Below are 8,659 nucleotides of genomic sequence, written 5' to 3'. Positions count from 1 at the left end.
AGAGAATAACTCTGTTGGTAGTGATGTTTGAGGTTGTCACGGTTTTTTTTCCAGAGGGCAGATTCACTCTTCAGGCTGAGTTCACTCCTTGTCTCATGAACGGGGGAGTTAACAGGGCAGGCTGGATTTAGGCCTCAGGGGGCAAAGTATGACATCAATCGTTATATCTAAAAGTTGGTCACATTTGTTTGCATAGAACATCAGCAAATACTGCCAGAACTTTGGACTTAACTGGAGTTAACAGGGAACTTGTACAATGCTCAGGACAGGCTGACAGTCAATTATCAGCATCTTTCTCTCCGCAGAGCTCCTTTTTTGTATCTACATCCTCAATTCCAATTCCGGACTTGAAAGGGAGACCATTTTTCCAGACAGTGATTTCCTCCAATATCTCGTCTCCCCGTGTCTGTGTGTGTTTTTAACAGGCAGACCCATGGGGTTACAGTCTTGCAAGCCTTGCAACTCCTGCCTGCAAAGTAAGGAGGAATGCAGACCGGCTGGTGGCTGCTCGTGTGTGTGTGACGACTGGAGATATTGCTCTGAACACTGCTGTGACATCTGCTGCCAGATGTGTGTGGACGTGTTCTCTGGCTTGTGTTCAGGAGACTGCAGCTACACCTTCTGTACCCTCTGCCTCAGCCTGGCACAGAACTGTGTCTCATTTTTTACCACCCAACAAACTGAAACATCACAGGCACAGTGTAAGTCTACTACTCATAATGCAGCTATTATACTTATTACCTGCGCAATTACTTTAGCTAAACTAAATACAATCTGATTGTTTTATCTGTTTTAGAGGCTATGATGGTCCCAAACCGGCGTACCAAGTGAGCATGAGACACACGTGACAAAACCCTAAAGATGCACTGATGTAAAGACACCAGGTAAATTTAGCCACACATTATTTGTTGCATTAGCTCCAGAGTCTTCACATATGCTGTGGGATTTCAATGAAACTGAGTCCTTTGTTTCAGCAAAGACGAGATTAATGCCAATTTCAGCTGCACTGTAACTAAATGAGAAGATTTTTCATTTGAGCTATTTAATCCACACTGACCTCTAAAATTCCTGCCAAGCGTACTATGGAATAGATCCAGCCATTTGTATTGTTCGCTTCCAAGTGAATTTCAGTGATAGTATAAGTGCTAAAGAGCTCTTTGATCCTGGGACATGTTGGCAATACCAAAAGTCTCAATGCGTTTAACTAGAAAACAATAATCACCCTCTATCTTAAGGGTCAGAACCGCCCTGTGTGTATAAGTTATCATGAGCTGACCCGTTGGTGGTAAATCTAACTTTCAACAAACAGGATTTTAAACCTTTCTATTACATTGCCAAGCGGAGGTGGGTTTTCTTTTCTTTCTTTCTTTTTATCTCATTTGCATTAAGTGCAAAATTGGTTTTGGTCTGATGGTGTGCCTGTTACTTTTTTTTCTTTTTTCTCATACCTCTGGCAGAAAGAAAAACCAAATGCACATCTTGCTTGGTCTTGGAGTGCTTGTTAAAAGCCTGCAAATAGATTTTCTGGAGAAGTAAATACAAAATGGAATGGACGGAAGACAAATACTTAGTTGAAAAACCTGGAGAAGCCTCTGTTGCCGTGAAAGTAGGAGAAGTCTCAAATACTGAGAGCACCACAATGAAGGAAACGGAAATATATTCTGTACTATTTGTGACCAAGAGCATGTTTGTCATGAGCTGTGCACTCGTCTAATGTACAGCACAGCTTTCATGCTTTATTATTATAGTGCTGGGTAAAGAAACAAGAGGTGACAGGTGGAGTTGGAGTACGTAGGTTCAAAGAGGGAAAGGTCTTGACCAGAACCATTAAAAGGGCAGAATGAACGTCCCTTTAGATTTCTTAAAGTGATGGTCCGGGGAGTGTTTGTGTTAACTGAGAACAAAATTCCAAGTAGAGAGGAATGGCACTGTGGTGTGAGATGGGGATGCAGAGGTCAGAGGGACGGAATGGATGCAGAGTGGATGTGGATCTGAGGGTGTGACCCTCTGCTGTGGCATGGGAAAGTAGACATGCCATGTGATGTTAGGACTGTAGTTGGTAACTTTTACATAAAATAACTTCTGTTGTATTTGCTGAAACTGTCACTATATTCACACAACAACTAAATGAGATGGATAACTTGTGAAAAAAATCACATACCTCTGCCTGGATGGGGTTACCACATGTATACTAAAACAACCAATCATAGTGGATGAGTCTCTGATTCATCTATCATTTATGTCACTCACTGCTTGTGAACTGCAGTCAAACTGTCAAACTAAGCAGGTCTAATTAAATATAAATCAAGATTATGTTACTGCATTGCCCATTTCTCACCTCAGATGTTTTTAGAAACATATTTTAATGGACTGTTAACTATAAAATGAGAAGCTTGTCCAACCGGTGGGCGGTGCTGGTTCATGAACTTTCTCATTGTACAGCTAAACAGTACACTAAAATATGTTGCAGTAACAGAATCTTGATTTATATTTGATCAGCGCTGCCTAGTTTGGTAGTCTGACTGCAGTTCATGAGCTGTGAGTGACCTGATTGAACTGTGTTAGAGACTTCTCAGCACTGATTGGTTGTTTTAGGTACCCCAAGGTCGACTCTAGTGAATGCCAGAAGAAGCAGTTAGAAGTGGAGGAGGGACATTTTTTTCACAAATTATCTGTGTCATGTACTTATTTTAGAACATAGTAATTGTGTCTGAAATCACTCACTACTCACTACATATGTAACCGGTGGACTCTAGTGTTGTCTGCGTTGTGTAGATATAAAGAGACCCAGACTGGATATCTTCGGAGGCGATCTCCGTTTATTCCTCTCCTGATAGAGTGGCAAAACAAAATCCTTTGTCATGCACAACCATACAAACTCCAGCCCCTACACAAATTAAGCAACACAAGATTATGTTAGCATACTTACTTACCTCTCCCATGGAGTACAACAGCAAAAGGGGAGAGGTAAGGCAGGAGACACCTCTTTATATATACCCCCAAAGGTGTACGTATAGGTACAAAAACTTAGTATCAAACATTTCACATATTGAGTAGAGAGGCTTTAGCATGTCAGGTCATAACAACTGAATTACATTTTGTGGAATTATAGTACTCAACAAATGTACATTTGACTCACACATATTACTGCAGTATAACTGAACCTGTTACATATAGTCCACTATACAGTGAGTTCGCCATTTTGTAGTGCTGTCCGAATGTGTAGTGAGAATCATTATACCCGATATAGTGGACTCAAAGTATCCCACAATGCATCGGGAAAAGTAGTGCACAACTAATGGTCACTCACCAAGTAGGCTAATATATCCCATCATGCATTGCTTAAAAGGAACAGACGGACTATGTGGGATGGACACCGTGACGGAAGAGGGAAAAGAGAGGAGCTCGATTACAACCTGCTGTACATGTTTTACTTATAATGACATGTTGTAGTTTGTATTACCAGTTTGCCATGTAATAAAATGTCTATTTAATGTGTAGTCGTCAGTCCCTGAAGAGATAAAAATAAATCAGCAACTGATTTTCTGTAGTGTTTATCAGTTACTGTACAGAGTAGAGCTACAAAATGCAAGCTAATGTTAGCAAGCTAGGTCGCTACTAGCTCTAATTTGTGCCATAATGTCATAATGCATAATGTTATACAGTAAATTCCCAAATTATTTTGTGACTGACTGGTAAGACAAACTTTAACACAACAAAGATTAAACAAAAAGTTACTTACAATAGTAGGACAGGCTGAAATCGTGCTGCTCCATCTCCTCTTGCCTTCTGGAGTATAACATTATTAATATCTTTAATATGAGCAGAGCAGCGTATCTTAACACAACACAAACGGCAAATGTTATTTATTAATTTGGGGGGAATATGCTCAGTATAATTTCATGTTTGTATCACAAATATGCATGTCAGTATTTCTTATGGATGGTCCACCAGATGACATTGATGTGACATGTTTTAATTGTGCAACAGCAATGATGTAATTAATAGTGCAGAGAAAATAACCTGAGTAGCGTCCAAAAGTGTTTTCTCATGTTGCTGGTGAGCTCGCATTGAACTCCCTACATAGTGAGTAGGGAGTAATGAATAAGTGACAGTTTCAGCAAACATGACACAAAGTTATTTTCATAAACGTTACCAACTGCAGCTTTAAGTGAATAAGCCTTAGTCACCAAACCAGAAGCCAGCTGAGTGTTTCAGTGTGCTGAATGCTGAAGCCAACAAAAAGGTTTGTGATGTATTGCTGTTAAAGGGCAATGCACACTGATATATGCTCCAGACATTCAGCAGAATTAGCAACCATAAATTAAAGTGTGCAATATAGAAACATGTAACGTATAAATCAGGCAAGTCATAGAGTACATGTAAAACAAGACATGCATTTAACTGAATTAATGTAACAGTAAAACAAAGACTACAGTGAACAACACATGCAATTACAGCAGTGGTGGAACCAAAAGTCAGCACAGACAGGTCAGTGAGAAATGATGAGCATATGGCAGATCAATTAAGTTGAGGAAGCAGATTGGAGCCGCAAGGCAATTTAACAAGAGCAGAGTCGAAAAACGGAGGGCAGAGCTGGTTGAAATGATGGTGATCAAACAGGCTGATGCAATGGATATGAATCAAACCCCAGTCTTCCAAGTGGCAGGTGAGAAATCTATAATTTTAATAAAAACCATAATTATTTCCCGTTTTTTATATTTATTTGATGACCGCCTTTTCTAAAACGGAAAATTATGTTGTGTGGTGGACCATGTTGGGGATTTTTTTTTCACTAGGTGACAACACATGCTATTTTTGGACTAGTTTGGTATGTTATGGCCGAGAAGACAGTTGGAATCCATGCTCCCCCTAGAGGCGTGGGGTCATAGTGCATATGGACACTGCCCATATGGGCAGATTATGAGACAAAGGGCCCCTGGGCACAGAGATGCAAAAAGCACCGCCACCAATCCTACATAGGAGCAACACACACTGACTTTGCAGTGGTTTTGCTGTCTTTTGCTTTTCTTAGTAGTTGTTATGTGTGTCTTTGAGGTAATTTGTGTATTGTTTTAGTTGTTCTGTGTGTCTTTGAGGTCATTTTGCGTATTTTTTTTGGTCATTTTGTGTCCCTTTGAGGTCATTTTGCGATTATTTGAGGTAATTCTGTGTCTCATTGAGGTCATTTTGTGTCTCTTTGAGGTCATTCTGTGTCTCTTTGAGGTTATTTTGTGTCTCTTTGAGGTCATTCTGTGTCTCTTTGAGGTCATTCTGAGTTTCTTTGATGTCATTTTGTGTCACTTTGAGGTCATTTTGCGATTATTTGAGGTAATTCTGTGTCTCATTGAGGTCATTCTGTGTCTCTTTGATGTCATTCTGTGTCTCTTTGAGGTTATTTTGTGTCTCTTTGAGGTCATTCTGTGTCTCTTTGAGGTCATTCTGAGTTTCTTTGATGTCATTTTGTGTCACTTTGAGGTCATTTTGCTATTATTTGAGGTAATTCTGTGTCTCACTGAGGTCATTCTGTGTCTCTTTGAGGTCATCTTGTGTCTCATTGAGGCCATTCTGTGTCTCTTTGAGGTCATTTTGTGTCTCTTTGAGGTCGTTTTGTGTCTTTGAGCTCATTCTGAGTCTCTTTGAGGTCATTCTTTGTCTCTTTGAGGTCAGTTTGTGTTTCTTTGTGGTCATTTTGTGTCTCTTTGAGGTCATTTTGTCTCTTTGAGCTCATTCTGAGTCTCTTTGAGGTCATTCTTTGTCTCTTTGAGGTCAGTTTGTGTTTCTTTGAGGTCATTTTGTGTCTCTTTGAGGTCATTTTGTCTCTTTGAGCTCATTCTGAGTCTCTTTGAGGTCATTCTTTGTCTCTTTGAGGTCAGTTTGTGTCTCTTTGAGGTAATTCTGTGTCTCTTTGAGGTCGTTTTGTGTCTCTTTGTAATTCTGTGTCTCTTTGAGGTCGTTTTGTGTCTCTTTGAGGTCATTTTGTCTCTTTGAGCTCATTTTGTGTCTCTTTGAGGTAATTCTGTGTCTCTTTGAGGTCATTTTGTGTCTCTTTGAGGTCATTTTGTCTCTTTGAGCTCATTCTGTGTCTCTTTGAGGTCATTTTGTGTCACTTTGAGGTCATTTTGTCTCTTTGAGCTCATTCTGTGTCTCTTTGAGGTCATTTTGTGTCTCTTTGAGGTCATTCTTTGTCTCTTTGAGGTCAGTTTGTGTTTCTTTGAGGTCATTCTGTGTCTCTTTTTGGTCTCTTTGTGTCTTTGTAGTCATTTTGAGTCTTCCTGGTAGATAGGTAGAAATTAGAGTGACATTTTACAGGTGAGAGTCAAGCATGTGCCCATCAGGCCCATCTGGTAATCCATTCATAACAGCTTTTGTTTTCACTGACTCACCAGGAACTTAATCTGCAGCAATCCAGTTTAACAGCAGCACTAACTTAACCTCAGCAATGACCATAGAGTGATTGATAAAGGTCATTAACAAATATATGATTCATTGCAGGACTGTGCTATTGGATTTTATTGGACTGTACAGGTGTACCTAATAAATTGATCAGATTGCTCTGTCACACAGGGGGTGTATTCATTATCCAAGCATCATGCACTGCTTCACCACATTCATATACCCATGTTGTCTCACCAAAATATTGGCTGTTTTCTACCGGCAAAATAAAACACCTTTTATAGAGTGAATTTCAACTTACAAACAATAAGAGGGGCAGCATGAAATTCCACGGAGCTAGTCTGACCCACAGCACAACCTGCAGACAACAGCATGGTCAGAGAAATCTTGATATCTCCCAGATTGATTGACAAGTGAGTTTTGAAGAGAGTCTGGCTGCTTCCTTCCACAGCGGCTATGGAGCCGAGCTATCTGCTGCTGTCTAATGAGGACGGAGATGAGAAGCACTCAGACTTTGACAACGGGTGTGAAAGGAGCTTGTCTGCAGAGCGGCAGTGTGTGCGTGCACATGTGGATTTGTAAGTTCAAAAAAGTCCGTGCAATCTTTTGTGTGTGAAGACAAATAATGTATAATCGCTAATAGGGTATTGCAGAATAGGATATATGGAGTTTTGAGCGGAGTCATAAATAATGTATAAACATGATATTATGCTGATGGACTGCCAGAGGTGTTACAAGTTGTATTTGTATGTTTTCTATTTCCAGAACAATAATCTCAAGCTTATCGCCGCTATCGTGGCTGAGCAAAAGCTCTGTGAACAAAACAAGCCATCCTGGGTGACGACAGGGACTGCACCCTACTTAACCCTCGTGTCGCCACCTTTCCAGCCCAATGGTGCACCCTATTTCATGTGGATGGATTTCTTCCCTGTGTATCCGGATGTTTGTTTACAAGATGGACAGCTACTTTATTTGTGTTTTCCAGTACAGGACTCTTAAAGAGACAAACAGGATTCCCGAACATCAACCAGCGAAAGCATTGCACTTTGCACATCTGGAAGATTAAACTCAAGTGTAGAAATGGCCTCATCCCGGCATACAAGCAGTACTTCAAAGCACTCGTTAGATGTCTGCAAGATTGTTTTGCACTTTGAGGCAAACAAAAATATAATTTGGTTGCGTGCACAGTGTACAATCTGATATCTCTTTGTGAGATAAGGGTGCCCGAGGACACAAGGTGCTATTTGCTTCCACTGAATTAGACCTTTTTTATTATCCTCCATAAAATTGCAAGTTTATGGAAATTTTAATGATTGAGTGAGCCATGTCCCCGCATCAAAAGGCGCTTGGAATGAGGTCTTACAAGGAAAATCTAACAACACGGAGAGTGTGATGGGCTGCATTGTGCTCCCTGACTGTACCCATCTCTGCTACTGTTTTCTCCTCCTCTCAATCCCTCTGGACTCTGCGGAGCATTCAGTCTGTCTCAAATTCGAATCCCTTTCAAACTCAGAGGATACGCGTGGCCTAGTTCACTCCTTTAACTGACCTCATCCTCCCAGAAGTTTGTGTCTATATTTACTGTATCTGCAGTAAATCCTGGAGTGCAAAACTATTTGAATAAATTTCACACACCCCAATTGAGTGACTGAGTGTGGTTTCACTGTATAGATTTTTCAGCTTATTTGCTTGAAATATAAAAGAGTAGAGGATTGAAACTGTGAAGTCTAATCTCAGAGGTTCAGGAGGATCTCTGATGTGAATTGAAATACTGTCTACAAGTGTTGCAATAAGATGAGTAAAGATCAGGTATAATCGAATGACTGCACTATGAGTCAACATTGCTCCTGAACTGCTGGGTATGTGTACCTTTTTCCCTTCTGGGGATAAGAAAAGCACTCTTTGTATTTATTACTCAATACACACCATGGTGTTGATCTAATGTTGGTCTTTCTTTACTATAGAAAGTTATGTGAGTTACTTCAAAGTGGCACGTAGCCTTACAGAGAACACATTAACAAAGGGATGTTAGATTTGATCTGCTCTGGCAAACGATTATTCATGTCATTTTAAAAACATGTCAGCAACCAACCTATCTGCCCTTTTCCAAATCTCTTTAGTGTTACCAAGGATATAAGCAGGAAGCAACACAGATGTAACATTAGGCTACCCCCCTTTCAATGTGGCTATACATAAGCTAGCTAGGTAGCTTACATTTTGCTAACATTAGCTAACTTAAGATGTCATTATGTAGACTGAATCA

The 8,659-nt window shown here is 40.2% G+C and overlaps 1 long non-coding RNA gene across 1 annotated transcript; it reads left to right on the top strand.

Annotated features, from left to right (window-relative positions):
- The first annotated feature begins 248 nt into the window (after window positions 1-248).
- Window positions 249-8,330, top strand: LOC126406033 (uncharacterized). The gene is made up of 4 exons (XR_007571627.1): window positions 249-701; window positions 797-884; window positions 6,848-6,974; window positions 7,162-8,330. It is a non-coding gene; the product is annotated as an uncharacterized LOC126406033 (long non-coding RNA).
- The last annotated feature ends 329 nt before the right edge of the window (window positions 8,331-8,659 follow it).

Source organism: Epinephelus moara, chromosome 18, assembly GCF_006386435.1.
Source record: "Epinephelus moara isolate mb chromosome 18, YSFRI_EMoa_1.0, whole genome shotgun sequence".
NCBI lineage: Eukaryota > Metazoa > Chordata > Actinopteri > Perciformes > Serranidae > Epinephelus > Epinephelus moara.
The sequence above is the reverse complement of the archived record's forward strand: the minus strand, read 5'-3'. Positions and strand labels throughout refer to the sequence as shown.